The sequence below is a fragment of the Protopterus annectens genome, chromosome 12.part0 (genome assembly GCF_019279795.1).
Source record: "Protopterus annectens isolate FY-2018-M chromosome 12.part0, PAN1.0, whole genome shotgun sequence".
NCBI lineage: Eukaryota > Metazoa > Chordata > Ceratodontiformes > Protopteridae > Protopterus > Protopterus annectens.
The window spans coordinates 628,130,137-628,146,759 of NC_056746.1; the positions used below are offsets into that span (position 1 = coordinate 628,130,137).

A 16,623-nucleotide genomic window follows, 5' to 3' on the forward strand; every position below is an offset into this window, starting at 1 on the left:
AAAGAAAGAAAGGAAATATGTTAATCTAACTCTTCTTCCTTTTTGTCAGTATATGATTTTGCATTTTTTCTACAGTGTAATTTCTGCAAAAGTGCATGTTTCTTCTGGAGTTGAGAAAAGAAAATTAACATCAAAGACTTTAATTCTACCCACAATATTTAAAACTGTGAAAGCAATACAAACCATCTCAGCCCAAGTAACACCTATTAATCACAGGGGTCAGATTTCTCACACTTGAACACTGCACTACAGCTGTTACTTTGAAAAGAACAATTACCTCAGCTACATTTTTTCAAGCCTGTCATTCAAATATTTCTTAAAATGCTGCAATAGTGATGGCCACTAATGAAAAATAAAGGAAGCAAAGTAATTAAAAATGCAGATTGATGCTGTCAGTGAAAAGCAGTCACAGCAATGTTGTCAACTGATGAGAGAGAAAACTACAGTAAATGATCCCATCTTAAGGATTTCTTTCTGTCCCTGTAACGGGTCTATATTAAAAGACTGAAGAGGTGTTTCAGCGAACACCTCTTGGTCGACACGTAATGAGCAAATGCATTAAAGTGCGAACGCACAAAACAGCAATTTCTTTCCCTGGGAAAGAAATCGCTTGACCATCCCTGTGTGTTCGCCCCTTTCCTCACTGTAGTGCGATCACGGAGTTGGTATATTTAGTTAGGGGGGGTGTGGGGGGCAAAGTAGGTGTGTGTGTGTGTGTGTGTGTGTGTGTGTGAGAGTGTGTGTGTGTGTGTGCTAGCTGTTTCTTTCCCAGGGAAAGAAAATAGAAGTTATGTTCTTACCATAACGTTCCATGTTAGTTGTCTTCTTCTCGCCTTCTTCTTGCTGGATGGGTTCGGAGCCGACCTCGGCCACTCTAAAAGCTCGAGAGTTGGTTCCACCGGCTCGAGGCTCCCCTTATATCCCACAATGCTAGGCGAGAGTTACCTCAGATCTCGTTTGTAAGCTAACCCCAGCTTATAATAGTAATAGAACAACTCTAAAAGAGTCCACCTCTAACAACAGGGAGAAAGAAAGGTGACCTACATCCTGATTCAGGAAATATGCAAACAGCATATGCCTAAGAAAAGAGGTGGTAGAAAGAGAGGTCACAATCACAACTCCTCTAGGTCTGTCCAGGCCAGGGGGAAGGAGGGTGGGACGCAAGAAGAAGGCGAGAAGAAGACAACTAACATGGAACGTTATGGTAAGAACATAACTTCTATATGTTAAGTTGTCTATCTCGCCTTCATTCTTGCTGGATGGGACCGTCCTAGCACCTTGTCCCGGTGGCCTAACGGAACAGACTCCTGAGAACAGTGGAACCAAAGTTAGCTCTATGCCTAGAAGCTAAATCCAACTTATAATGAGAAATGAAAGTGTGAGGAGTAGCCCAAGTAGCCGCTGCACAAATGGTGTCAATAGGCAGTCTGTCTTGGAAGGCTAAAGAAGTAGCCAAAGCTCTGGTAGAATGGGCCTTAGGTTTATTAGGCAGCTTTTGGTGTCTAATCTCATAAACAAGGGTAATCAAAGATGTAAGCCATCTAGATAATGATACCTTTGAAACTGAAAGTCCTTTTCTGCTTTCTGCATAGGAGATAAACAGTTGGTCAGATTTTCTGAATTGTTTTGTTCTATCCAAATAGTACCTCAACTGACGATGAACATCTAGCCAGTGTAATTTTTGTTCAGACCTATTGGAATGTTCTGGAAAAAAGACAGGGAGGTCAATGCTTTGATTCAGATTTGACGTCGAGACTACCTTAGGCAAGAAGGACGGGTTGGTTCGTAAGGATACCCTGTCCTTATGGAACAATAGATAAGGAGGTCGACAGCTGAGTGCATGAAGTTCTGAGACTCTTCTAGCTGAAGTAATAGCTACCAGAAAGAGAGTCTTCCATGATAGCAATTTTAAAGAACAGGAGGCTGCAGGTTCGAAAGGGGGGAGAATCAAAGAAGTAAGAACTAAATTTAGGTCCCAAGGAGAAGGAGGATTTCTTATAGGAGGTCTGAGAAGAAAAACTCCTTTCAAAAAGGCTTTGCAAAGCTTGTGGGACATTAAGGCAGACTCAGAAATACCTACATGAAAGTTAGAGATAGCTGCCAATTGAACTTTAAGAGTAGAAGGGCATGAACCTGCATGGAAGAGTTCAGCTAGAAATTCAAGGACTATTTGGATGGAAGCAGTGAAAGGATCTATGTCCCTTCCTTGAGCCCAATATGTGAAACGTTTCCACTTACTCAAATAAATCTTCCTAGTGGAAGATTTATGGGAAGCTATCAAAATATCTCAAACAGAGCGAGATAATTGAGGAAGCCTGGCTAATGTTGGAACTGGAGGAACCAAGCAGTGAGGTTCAGAGAGGGGAGGGAGCGATGTAACTGACCCGATTGATGGATCAAAAGGTCTGGAACTAGGTCCAGATGCCAAGGTCGCTCCAGTAGAAATTGATGTAGAAAGGGGAACCACACCTGTTGAGGCCAGTAAGGAGCAATGAGGATCAACGAGGCCTTCTGAGTGATAGCTTTCTGTATCACCTGAGAGATTAGTGGGAAGGGAGGAAATGCATACAGAAGTCCCCGGGGCCAAACTTGGACTAGAGCGTCTCTGCTGGGTTGGCCTGGTAAAGGGAATAGAGTGAAATAATGTCTGCACTTGCTGTTTTGGGGAGTAGCAAAAAGATCGCAGCAAGGCTGACCCCACTTGAGAAAAATCTCTCTCACAACAGAGTCTTTCAGAGACCACTCGTGAGGCATGAGGATAGCTCTGCTCAATTTGTCCGCTATTTGATTGGACTTCCGGGATGTGCGTTGCTATCAGAAAACGCTGAGAAGAAATCGCCCATTGCCACAATCTGAGTGCTTCTCGACACAGAGGGTAGGACCTGGTTCCGCCTTGTTTGTTGATGTACCACACTACAGACATATTGTCTGTCTGGATTGCAATCGTTCCCAAGGGGAGAGAGTCTTGAAGGGCTTGCAATGCTAAAAGCACTGCTCTCATCTCCAGAACATTTATGTGCAAGTGGCATTCGTCTGGTTGCCATGTGCCCTGGACCGTCCTGCCCTGATAATGCCCCCCCCCACCCGATCAGGGAGGCGTCCGTTGTCAAAGTAGCAACCGGAGGGGGGGGAAACAAATGGTCTTCCCAACCAGAGCTGAGGGGAAGACATCCACCACATGAGATGATTTCTGCACGTCTGCGTGATCATAATGGTATGGGACATTGGAAGTTGCTGGTATGACCATTGTGTAAAGAGCATCCATTGAAGGATTCTCATGAGGAATCTGGCTAATGGAAGCAGAGGTATGGCAGCCGCCATAATTCCCAACACTTTCAGAACTAACCTGGCTTTGATTCTGTTGTTGTTGAAAAGGAGTGAGACCAGTCTGTGTATGTCTGTTATTCTCTGATCTGTTAGCCTCGCAGACATGTTTACTGTGTCTAGATTTGCGCCTATGAAGGTAATAGTACGACAAGGCGACAAAACAGACTTTTCGCAATTTATTGAAATGCCTAACTTTTGACAAATGCGAAAGGTGTAATCCTGGCCATCAGAAGGAGATGCTTGGTGGGGGCTGTGAGGAGCCAGTCGTCCAAATATGGAAACACCTGGAATCCTTGTCGTCTCAGGTGAGAAGCTACCACTGCCATGCATTTGGTAAACACCGGGGCAGTGGTGAGACCAAAGGGCAGGGCCCTGAATTGAAAATGACTGGTTCCCAGCCTGAAGAGGAGGAATCTTCTGGAGCATCTGTTCATTTTTATGTGATAGTACGCATCCTGAAGGTCTATAGAGCACATCCAGTTTCCTTTTCCCAATAGGGAAGGATGGACTGCAGCGTGACCATCCGAAATCTTGTTTTCTTGACTGATCTGTTCAAGATACTGAGATCCAAAATTGGTCTCCAGTCCCCTGTTTTCTTTGGAACTAAAAAGAACCTTGAGTAGATTCCGGATCCTTGCTGGTCTGCTGGAACTGGCTGAATTGCTCTTTTGCAAGCAGTTTTGAAATTTCCAAAACCGCTAGATCCCTTTGCGCTGGTGGAACATCTGGAAGGGATTTTTGATTGTTTCGAATGCGAAGAAAGGGGATAGAATAGCCTTCGAAATGATAGACTGTACCCATTTGTCTTGAGTCAGGGATAGCCAGGCTTTTGGGTACAGTGACAACCTTCCCCGACTGCCTCCGAAGGTGGGCAGCCGGGCAACACCTCAGGGATGCTGAAAGGGCTTATCAGAGAAGGCTTCTCGATTGCCCTGGTTCTGCGGAGCCCCTGCCTCGAGGCGGCGTCTACCATTGTTATTCCGCCTCTGCCTCTGGCGGAGTAACGACTTTGTGCGTCAGGCGAAGTCCCTTGATTTTGTTTACGGAACCACATTTTCCCACTTTTCTGGCCTTTGGGGTAAGGCCTAGAAGGAGTAGAAAACGGACTCCGGCGGCAGAAAGAGTCTTGCCATCAGTCTCGCACCTAGTCAAGGTTTCTTTCACTTGAGGACCAAAGAGAGATGATCCATCAAACGGGGAGTTAGTGAAAGACGTCTTGAAGGGGTCCGCAAAATTGCATAGCCGCATCCAGGCATGCCTACGTAAGGCCACACCTGTCCCTGCGGCCCTACTCGCTCCATCAGCCTTATAAGAAAGGAGGCGCATGGAGGAGTTGGCTATGGAGTTAAGGGTAGCCAGCTGAGTGTTCATTTTATCTTGAAAACCCACAGCTGTAGGATCCTTCAACATGTCACTCGCTTCTTTAATCAAGTCTCTTTGAAGACGAGTGAAATGGCACAGGTAGTTCAGCGAACGCATAGTAAATGTCGCTGACGAAAACATCCGCTTCCCGTACCTGTCCATGGACCTAGATTCCTTGTTAGGTGGATGGACAGGTACTGAAGGATCAGCTAGTTCCTTCTTAGTGGCAGCAGCTACCACCATAGCATCCACAGAAACTCCTTTTGTCAAGAACTGCTTGTCTGCTGGTGCTGTTATGAATTTGGAGGGTCTCCTGGGAGTGGGATCTACTGAATCAGGAGCCGTCCATGCCTTTTTAGCAACCACCTGCATGAGGGGTCAAGGGGGACACCCAGGAGGTGGAAGGGCGAGAGCCAACGCCTCAAGATATACAGATTCATCCTCCGAAGGGTTAAGGGCTGGCCAATTTCCCTCTGCTTCAGGATCTCTAGAATGTCTGCAAAAGAGACATCTTCAGAAGGGGAACGGGGAACCCTCGGAATCATCTAAATCTGTATCAGATGTGATTGACTCAGGTGAGTCAATGTGTTTCCTCTTACACTTCCTCTTCCGAGGGGGCTCTTCTGCCAAATCAGGAGAGGCCTCGGAAGAGGATGAGATCCCACAGGGGTTCCTGAGGAGCTGGCTCTCTGCGGTCCGGGATGAGGGAGTGAGTCGACTTGACCTGAGGCACCGTGAGGGAGGGCGGACGGCGCCGACTGTGGAGTAGAGCCAGGCTCTAACACACTCCGCATGACCTCGAAAGCACCCCTGTCAGGCAAAGCCAGAGGTCCCCGCTCCGAGAAGCTGAGAACCCCCCTCGGCACCGACAGTGATGGCTCCGAGGCCGATGTTGGAGCTGAACTCACCAGCGCCGAAGCTCCGAGAGGAAGAGCGGGGTCGGACAAGGGTCCGATGCCACTCACCCCCTCGGAGCCAACGATGGAAGTCCGGCGCCGAGATTCTTCTAAGGAAGAAATCGGAGCCGACGATGGAGCCGAAGACAATTGTATCGGCTCCGACGCTACCACAGTCTCGGTTCCGACACGACCCGGCTCCGAGCTCAACGGAGTTGGAGGAGGAATATATTGATGGACAAGGGCAGGCATCGACTGATGAGTCGGGCTCTGAAGCATCTGGGCTAGTGCCTCGGACTTAAGAAGTCGACTCACTACCCTCTGAAGGTCATGATCCGATAGCCTCGATGACCTAGAGGAATGAGATTTATGGCTCCGTTCAGACAGCAGGGGAGATCCTGGAGCCGAATGAACGGAGCCAAGGGACGGTGACCTGGACCTCTTCCTCGATGTCGGTTCCGAAGATCTGGACGGAGCCGACACGGGAACCTCTATAACCTCGGCTCCAGCCGGAGCCGAGGGAACCACAGAAACTGTGGACTGAGACTCATCGGCTCCAGCCGGAGCCGATGTAGGCAGAGGTTTAGAAGCCTTAGGTCTCGGCTCGGTTGCTGGAGCCGAGGACCTAGAAGCCTTAGAGGGCTTCCCAGAGACAGAAAGGGAATCCTCCGGCTTAAGAAGACCCCTCAGGATCAACTTATTTTTTCTTTCCTGCAGGACCCTGGGGCTGAAGCCGTGGCATACAGCACAGGAGTCCTGCAGGTGCAAAGGCCCCAGGCAATAGACACAAGAAGTGTGACCGTCTGTCAGAGACATTTTCTGACAGCACGCATCACACTTCTTGAAGCCTGAGACCTTTGTGTCTTTAGACATCCTAAACAAAAGTGCAATCACACACACTCAACAAACACACTGATTACACTAATCTACTTTTAAAACTAAAAAAAATAAACAATTAACTAAAGTTTACCAAGAGTAAGACACACACACAACTAGGGGATGGAGAAAGGCCAGAAGGCCCGAGAGAGAACTTTAAAAGTTCTTTGGGAAAAAATTGGGATTTTCCGGAAAAACGGAGTAGAAAAACCCACTACACTAAGGGAATATATTTAAACTCAAAAATATAGGGTTTTAAGTGATCTAATTTTACCAAAATTACACTTACCAACAAGCCGGTAGAAAAACCAACACCTCGATGCTGTAGCGGCAAACGAGATCTGGGGTAACTCTCGCCTAGCATTGTGGGATATAAGGGGAGCCTCGAGCTGGTGGAACCAACTCTCGAGCTTTTAGAGTGGCCGAGTCGGAGCCGAGGTCGGCTCCGAACCCATCCAGCAAGAATGAAGGCGAGATAGACAACTTAACATCTGCTGTTTTGAGCGTTCGCACTTTAGTGCATTCGCTCATTATATGTCGACCAAGAGGTGTTCGCCGAAACACCTCTTCAGTCTTTTAATATAGACCCCCTCTAACATGACATGGGGGAGACAAAGCCATTGGGTGCAGAACAAAATAATGCTAGCCATAACAGCCTCCTTCAGATCATTTCAGGGTATAAAAATTAGAAAAAAAAACAGTAACCATTTATTTTGATACTGAGGCATTAGCAATGCAGAAACGTTTAATATTTGCTGAAAAACATTTTTTTTTTCAGTTTTTGGGGTGCAGTTCTCCTTTAAAATGTGCTCCTGATGTTACGTCTTTAATTCTGATTCTTGAACTACGCAGATGTGAGGGCATAGGAGGTACAATGGATGAAACTCTATAGTTCTCACAGCAGTGAGCTGAAACACACTGCTAGGTCATTATTTATTTGTTCATTCATTTGATCAGAATCAAACATCTAAGGTATATACAGTCATACAAAGGCCTGTAATAAATGGTGACATCAGTGTGTGTGCATAAATGCTTGGTTCCTGCATCCCAGAGTAGTTATTGGGTAAATGAAGGAATCGACTATAGTAAAAAGGAGCATGATCCTTGGTTTCGTTGTTTTGTTGACTGTGTGTTTATTACCTGGTTGTGAATAAAATGGATAGCATGAAATCTACAAGTTTAATTTAGCTTGGTTTTTGCATATATGTGAGTATGAAAAGCACAAACGTTTGTCTGGCACATACTTCAGATGAGTAAGGTTAAATGTTAATGAGTTGCTTCTTCTAGTGCATGGTTTAATTCTCTAAGACTTCATTAGTCTACTTTGTGACTTTAACCAAGTCACTTCATCTGAAAGTACTCCTGGGCTGACCCTGAAATGGAACATTTGCATCCACAGTGCCACTGCTGGCAACTGTAATGGTGAAAGGTGCACTACCAGCCTGTTAACAAATACATTACACAGTCTTTTGAATTTCTGCACCCTTCACATATCCACTAATTAAAGCTTCACTGTATGTTATTTGACTTTGAATCTCATGTCTCTTGCAGTTTAATGGCTTGCCAGAAGCACTTTCAATAAATATGAGTTCCAAGGGAAGAGAGGTTTACTGTAGCTCATGCTAAGTCCGTTTTCAACTTGAGAGTTTCTGGTTTGTTTAACAAATGGCCCTCAATATTTTTGCTGTAAAATGTGAAATAATGTTTTAAATTAAATCAAAATCTGATCACTGCAGATAAACATCCAGTAATTAATGCTGCCATTAGTTTGAAACCAATTTTAATAAGAAAACAAATGCAGCATAAATGATGGAATAGAATTAGAAGTTATGTACTCACCATAACGTTCCATCTGAGTAGGTGTATTCATTTGTCTGCAACCTGTGGGTTATGGATCCGATATCGGATCCGAACCGGCATGGTTTTCCAGCTATGGATCCAAGCTCTCAGCTCCTCCCCTCACCCATAATGCCCTGCTCTACCCTCATGACCTCAGATCGAGTTTGCCAAAGCAACAGTACCCTAAAAAGGGTAACATAGAATATGCAGGAAACTGAAAGGCCAGGGGGATAGGAGGGCGGGATGGTTGCAGACAAATGAATACACCTACTCAGATGGAACGTTATGGTGAGTACATAACTTCTAAATCTGAAGTAGGATATTCATTTGTCTGCAACCTGTGGGACAGAGTCCCCAGCTACCTGAATCTTGGGCGGCCATCATGGAAGGATATTGCACCGCGGAGCCAAAGGATGCTCTACCCTAGATGCAAGATCCAACTTATAGTGGGAAATAAACGTATGAGATGAAGCCCACGTGGCTGCTGCACAAATATCATCTAGAGGAATCCTAGCCTTGAAGGCTGCCGAGGTAGATACTGACCGGGTTGAATGGGCATGAACACCCTCCGGTGCGGGCCTTCCTGAAGCTTGATAAGCCAATAAAATGCACTGTGAAATCCAGCGGGACAGAGAAACTTTAGAGATTGGCTTGCCCAAATTGAATTTTGCAAAGGAAATAAACAGCTGGTCTGATTGCCTATGACCAGCTGTCCTGTTCAGATAAAATCTAAGTTGCCTGTGAACATCTAGTGAATGAAGCTTATATTCACCTTTGTTTTCATATTTAGGGAAGAAAATAGGAGGTTAATGGACTGATTGATGTTTGCTTCAGAAGCGATTTTAGGAAGAAAGGACGGGTTGGTCCTGAGGGAGACACGGTCCGGATGAAATACCAAGTAAGGAGGTTTAGCTGATAATGCTTGAAGTTCAGACACTCTCTTGGCGATGTAATGGCTACCAAAAGGCTGTCTTGTAGGACAAGAATTTGAGATCCACCGTGGCTGGCTCGAAGGGGGTCAAGGCCTGTAGAACCAAAGAGAGGTCCCAAGGAGGAACTGCTTGTTTTATAGGGGCCTGAGAAGAAAAGTACCTTTAAGAAAATTTTACACAATTTGGCTGACATAAGAGGATTAGAGTCATGGCCAATGTGATAGTGAGAAATTGCCGCCAGTTGTACTTTGACTGTGGAACTGCTGGCACCATCGTTAAAGAGAGTGGTTAGAAAGTCAAGCACTAAAGGAAGAGGAACCGTGAAGGGATTCAGGCCTTGCCGCTCCCACAAAGAGAAACGTTTCCACTTGCTTCGTAAACCTTTCTAGTGGATGGTTTATGAGCTGCCACCAAAATTGCTTTAACGGTGATGAAATACCGAGTCCTTATCAAGAGTGGAACTGGAGCAGCCAAGCGGTCAGCTTCAGGTTGTCCAGATTCGGAGGAGGAATGCAGGATGGATGGGATATCAGATCCGGATGGGATCTAGAATCCAAGGAGGATTCACCGAGTGAGACCTTAGGAAGGGGAACCAGATCTGTCGAGGCCAGAATGGAGCAATGAGAATCATTCTGCAACCCACCCGAGAGGCTTTCTGAAGAACTTGGAGCATCAGAGGCAAGGGTGGATAGGCATACAGAAGACCGGGTGGCCAAGCATGCACCAGAGCGTCTCTTGGGGTACCTCCGGGAGGAGGTATTAGAAAAAACTGTCGCACTTGGTGTTTGAGGGAGAAGCAAAAGATCGCATGAAGGGGTTCCCCACCGTGCGAATATGCGTTCCGCTACTTGACAATTGAGAGACCACTCGTAAGGGGTCAGAATGGTGCGACTGAGCTTGTCCGCTAGGATGTTGGACCGACCGGAATGTGCGTTGCTATTAGAAAGCGATTGGTGGAGATTGCCCATTCCCAAACTCTCATGGCCTCTCGACAAAGAGGGTAAGACCTTGTTCCCCTTGCTTGTTGATGTACCAGACAACAGACATGTTGTCCGATTGAATTGCAATTGTTCCCAAGGGAAGAAAGTCCTGAAGTGCTAGCAACGCTAAGAGCACTGCTCTCATCTCTAGAACATTGATATGCAGTAAGGTCTCTGAATCGTTTCACGTGCCTTGGACGGTCCGGCCCAAAGTGCCCCCACCCAAGGCGGGAGGCGTCCGTGGTCACCGTGGCGAGGGGAGAAGCACAAAATGGGCGGCCTTTGTGGAGATCCGGGAGTGGAGCCACCACAAGAGGGACCGCTTGCAAGCCTTGCTGATCGCTATGGGATGATGCATGGGAGAGCAAGGTATGACCACTGTACTAAGAGCGTCCATTGTAGAATGCATATTGAGCCTGGCAAGAGGAAGAAGTGCTATAGCCGATGCCATGGACCCTAGAGCCCTCAGGACCAACTCCGCTGAACAGAACTTGACTGGAGAATGGCCCGCACCTGGAGCTGCAGATTTAGAACTCTGTCCGCAGTGAGGAAGGCTCGTAAACTCCTTGTGTCTAGCCTGGCCCCTATAAAATCTAAGAACTGTGTGGGCCAGGTTGGATTTCTTTGTATTTATTGTGATGCCCAGAAAGGGAGCAAGATGGAGAAAGGAGTCTCGCGCCAATAGAAGTAGATGCCTTGTTGGGGCGGAAAGAAGCCAGTCGTCCAGGTAGGGAAAGACCTGCACCCCCTGAAGCCTCAGGTGGGCCGCTACCACTGCTAATACTTTGGTGAACACCCTGGGGGCTGTGGTGAGACCAAAGGGAAGGACCCGGAACTGGTAGTGACTGGCTCCCAGCCGAAGCGGAGAAACCTCCTGGGCGCCTGTCCATCAGGATGTGGTAGTACGCGTCCTTGAGGTCTATCGAGCACATCCAGTGATTTTCTCCCAGAAGGGGGAGAATAGATTGCAGAGTGACCATTCGGAATTTTTCTTTGGGGACTGCCAGATTCAAGAGAGAGAGAGGTCTAGGATTGGTCTTAGTTCCCCCGTCTTTTTTGGCACTAAAAAGAATCTGGAGTAGAACCCTGATCCGATCTGGTCTGGGGGAACGGGCTGGATGGCTCCTTTCTTTAGCAGATGGCCAATTTCTGCCAAAGCGGCCTCCCGTTGACCGGGTGGGACGTCTGGGAGGGACTTCAACTTTGGAAGGTGAAGGAAAGGAATGCGATATCCTCTGGATATGATTTGGAGAACCCAGCGGTCCGATGTTATGGACTCCCATGCCGCTAGGTGCCCAACGTCCCCGACTGCCTCCAGAGTAGAGCAGTCGGGCAACCCTCAGGGTTGCTCTTGGCGGGCCGTTCAGAGAAAGGTTCCCTGGACCCGAAGTTTCTGGGAGCCCCTCTGCCTCTAGGGCGGCGTCCTCCCTGTCCTCCTCTGCCACGGAAGGACTGGTTGTCCGAACAGGCTGGGACTGCTGCGACTTCGGAACCACATCTTCTTCTGACCCTTTTGGTTCCTAGAATAGGGCCTCTGGGGTGCAGAGAAGCGGATTCGGCGGCAGACAGCGTCTTCCGTCCTTTGCTCTGGGTCAGCGTCATGAGCGGTCTTGCCAAACAGAGCAGAACCATCAAAGGGGATGCTTCGCAACGACGCTTTGAAGGGCTCAGAAAAATCGGTGACGGAGCCAGGCCTGGCGTCTAGTGACCAGTCCTGTCCCGCAGCTCTAGCGGCGCCTTCCGTTGCATGGGAGAGTAGCCGCGAAGTATTTGTAACTGACCTAAGAGTGGCCATACGGGTGGAGTGCAGAACTCTGTCCTCCTCCGAAATGGACTCGAGGGATGCAGCGTATTCCTTAATAAGATCTCGCTGCATCCTAATGACATGTGCCAAATAGTTCAGCGCCCTTACCGAGAAGGTCGCCGAACTGAACATCCGCTTCCCCAAGCGGTCCATCATCCGAGACTCCTTGCTCGGTGGGTGGACTGAGGACTCTCCTGAGCCAGTTCCCTCTTTGTGGCCGCCGTCAACATGGCATCTACGGAGGCCCCTTACTCCAATGGGTCCGGTCGGATGGCGGACTAAGGATCCTATCCGGTCTCTTGGGAATTGGCTCCACGGTGTCCGGTTCCTTCCACGCCCTGGTGGTAATAAGGTCCACCAGGGGTCGGCAGGGGACACCCAAGAGGTAGACGGGCCCGTTTCAAATGCCTCCAAGAACACGGACTCGTCCGAGGAAGACTTGGGGCAGACCACCCCTTATACGGAGCATTTCCATGATGTCTCCAAAGGAGACATCCTCGGGTGACCGTGGGGAGCCTTCCTTCCTCCAAGTCCGTGTCTTCTGTGAGAGACTCGGGAGTCAATGTGCCTCCTTTGCAGCGTATGCTTGGGGACCTCCTCTGGGGGCTGTCAGAGGAGTCCTCAAGCAGCAATTGTTCCATAGGAGCAACTTGGGGCACAGAAACGGGCTGTCCCAGGGGCCGGATGGTGGAAGCCTGGCCCAGTGCAGAGGGAGCTGGACGGAGCCGAACAAGTGCCGGGGTCGGAGACCCTCAACAGAGCCCTCTCCACTACATCAAAAGCGAAGGGAGCCGACCTCGACCAAAGGATCCGACAATCGGCTCCCTCGGATCCGAAGAGTGGACGGAGCCGGCGCGCCGGATCCGAAGGACAGTGCAGCTCGGACACAGGCGGCGCCGAAGGAGCACTGATCCCCGGATCCGAGGCTCGGATCCAGGCTCCGAGAGGTGGATCCGGCGCACTCGAGGCAGGGTCGGATCCGGTACCAAGTACTATCGGCGCCGACCCACCCCCGGCTCGGCTGCTCGGCTCCAGCTGCTCCGAACCCGGATAGCGGGTCGGGAGAAGGAGCAATAGGCTTAAAAGGGTGTTGAGCTCCCCGAGGGGAGGCAAAGCACTCCCATCTGCATCTGGGCCTGGATGAACCTTCTCATCATCCGGTCCAGATCAGCATCAGAAAGGCTATGTGTAGATCTCGACGAGGCTACCGAGGTAGGCCTGGAGTGCCTCCTCGATAGCCTCGGCGGAGATCGGGTCTCCTCCTCCTCAGGACCCGGTGAAAAGCACACAGGGGACCGGAGCCGAGAAGGAGGAGACCGAGCCGACAACGGAGCCGGGAGAAGCCGGCTTGGCTGGCGGGCCGAAACAGAGGTCTCGGCCCGCTTGGTGCTTCTCCCTCCGGTCCTTTTTTCTAGCATCCCTCTCCTCTCCAGAAACGGGAGGTTGAGTCCCAGGAGCAGGAGGGGGTGCCACAGGGGGAACAACCGTAGCCACAGTTGTACCCGAAGGAGGCGGAGGCGAGCCGAGTCTGGCGGTAAAAGACCCGCCAAGACAAGCTTGGACCTCCGCTCCCTCAGTGCCCTGGGGTTGAACCCTGCACAAATGGAACAACCAGATGTGAGGTGTTCAACCCGAGACACTTAACACACCGAGTGTGGCCATCAGCCGGTGAGAGCTTATGGCCACACTCGGAGCATTTCGAGAAAATAGATTTAGGCTGATCAGCCATAATCTATAAAGCTACTAAAAGTAACTTAAACAAAAAGACACACAGGCCCAACACACACACTCTACGCAACAGCGAGGGAGGGAAAAAAAAATTACTTAATTTAACTCAAAATAAAACTATCAAAGAGGGAAACCTAAACTTTCACACAGAAAAACCAAAAAAAACTTTAAATTTTCTGTTTTAACAAGTAATAAATGACCACTTAGCTGAGAGCTATGAATACAAATCCAGTCACCAGCGCGGCAAACGAGATCTGAGGTCATGAGGGTAGAGCAGGGCATTATGGGTGAGGGGAGGAGCTGAGAGCTTGGATCCATAGCTGGAAAACCATGCCGGTTCGGATCCGATATCGGATCCATAACCCACAGGTTGCAGACAAATGAATATCCTACTTCAGATATATGTTTATGCGTTAAGAAATTTCTTCTTTGTATACTTTGTTATTGTTATAATTTTTGTTTTCATGTATACATTCGAATTTTATGTAACTGTTTTGTGGAGCTTTTTCTCCTTGGGTCTCCGCTGAAAAGAGGTCTCTACCCAGTCGGACAAACCCGGTTAACAAATGTCAAATAAATAAGCTAGCACTTCCATTGCATTATATGTGCGACTCCAAGAGGTGTTCGCCGAAACACCTCTTCAGTCTTTTAATATAGACCCCTCTAACATGACATGGGGAGACAAAGCCATTGGGTGCAGAACAAAATAATGCTAGCCATAACAGCCTCCTTCAGATCATTTCAGGGTATAAAAATTAGAAAAAAAAACAGTAACCATTTATTTTGATACAGAGGCATTAGCAATGCAGAAACGTTTAATATTTGCTGAAAAACATTTTTTTTTTTCAGTTTTTGGGGTGCAGTTCTCCTTTAAAATGTGCTCCTGATGTTACGCCTTTTAATTCTGATTCTTGAACTACGCAGATGTGAGGGCATAGGAGGTACAATGGATGAAACTCTATAGTTCTCACAGCAGGAGCTGAAACACACTGCTAGGTCATTATTTATTTGTTCATTCATTTGATCAGAATCAAACATCTAAGGTATATACAGTCATACAAAGGTCTGTAATAAATGGTGACATCAGTGTGTGTGCATAAATGCTTGGTTCCTGCATCCCAGAGTAGTTATTGGGTAAATGAAGGAATCGACTATAGTAAAAAGGAGCATGATCCTTGGTTTCGTTGTTTTGTTGACTGTGTGTTTATTACCTGGTTGTGAATAAAATGGATAGCATGAAATCTACAAGTTTAATTTAGCTTGGTTTTTGCATATATGTGAGTATGAAAAGCACAAACGCTTGTCTGGCACATACTTCAGATGAGTAAGGTTAAATGTTAATGAGTTGCTTCTTCTAGTGCATGGTTTAATTCTCTAAGACTTCATTAGTCTACTTTGTGACTTTAACCAAGTCACTTCATCTGAAAGTACTCCTGGGCTGACCCTGAAATGGAACATTTGCATCCACAGTGCCACTGCTGGCAACTGTAATGGTGAAAGGTGCACTACCAGCCTGTTAACAAATACATTACACAGTCTTTTGAATTTCTGCACCCTTCACATATCCACTAATTAAAGCTTCACTGTATGTTATTTGACTTTGAATCTCATGTCTCTTGCAGTTTAATGGCTTGCCAGAAGCACTTTCAATAAATATGAGTTCCAAGGGAAGAGAGGTTTACTGTAGCTCATGCTAAGTCCGTTTTCAACTTGAGAGTTTCTGGTTTGTTTAACAAATGGCCCTCAATATTTTTGCTGTAAAATGTGAAATAATGTTTTAAATTAAATCAAAATCTGATCACTGCAGATAAACATCCAGTAATTAATGCTGCCATTAGTTTGAAACCAATTTTAATAAGAAAACAAATGCAGCATAAATGATGGAATAGAAATATGTTTATGCGTTAAGAAATTTCTTCTTTGTATACTTTGTTATTGTTATAATTTTTGTTTTCATGTATACATTCGAATTTTATGTAACTGTTTTGTGGAGCTTTTTCTCCTTGGGTCTCCGCTGAAAAGAGGTCTCTACCCAGTCGGACAAACCCGGTTAACAAATGTCAAATAAATAAAATGCAGTTAGCTTACCTATCATATGATGAGGTTGTGGTCATGTGATTTTTAATGGATATAAAAGTGGAATGTGATTTGTGATTTTACTGTTGCACTGAGGAAGGGCTAAGCCCGAAGGCTTTGCTCAGTGTTATTCATGCTATTTTGTTTTATTAAATTGAGTTCTGACATTCTTGGTCGAAGTTTTTATTTTGGTTCAATTCTGTGATTGCCTTAGACCAAGTTTACCACTGTTTATTTCCTTTTTGTTTTGTTCATCATTTTGTCCACAGTGAAGGACCCCATGACTACAGCACCTATGAAAGCAGACTGATAAACACCTGCAAGTAAAAAGGTAATATGTGGTAATTCCACTCGGCAGTGATGTACATAAATGACAGGTAACAGTGTATGCACAGAATGTAAGCAAATATACCTTGTATGTATGCTGTCGTGCTTGCATCTAAGATATGTCTATAGGGGAGATATGGAAGTGTTTAATATGCTTGGCTCACAGCACTGGTGTACCACAACAATGTGGCACACCAGTGCTTTCAGCCAAGGATGGTTTGCCACAACAATTTGTTATTGGTATACACAAATACCAACCTGATACACTCCTGTCAGACACCAAGGATGGTGCAACCAGTTCAGCACCCACATTCAGGCTTCCACCAGCTATTAAGGTCCATTCAATCTCTCCACACAGGGACACCATGAGGTAGTCTGTGATGGTCAACCCCCACCTATGGCCATCCTCTACCATGCTTGGCTTGGGCCTTTTGTGCAGCAATGACGAATCATATTGGTGACCCTGTGACAGATAT

General features: G+C 47.1%; 1 protein-coding gene across 2 annotated transcripts in view; it reads right to left on the bottom strand.

The window, feature by feature from the left end:
• The window catches only part of CCP110 (centriolar coiled-coil protein 110), a 640,744-nt gene that overhangs the window by 262,662 nt on the left and 361,459 nt on the right, over positions 1 to 16,623 (bottom strand). The gene's annotated exons all lie outside the window — the stretch shown is intronic.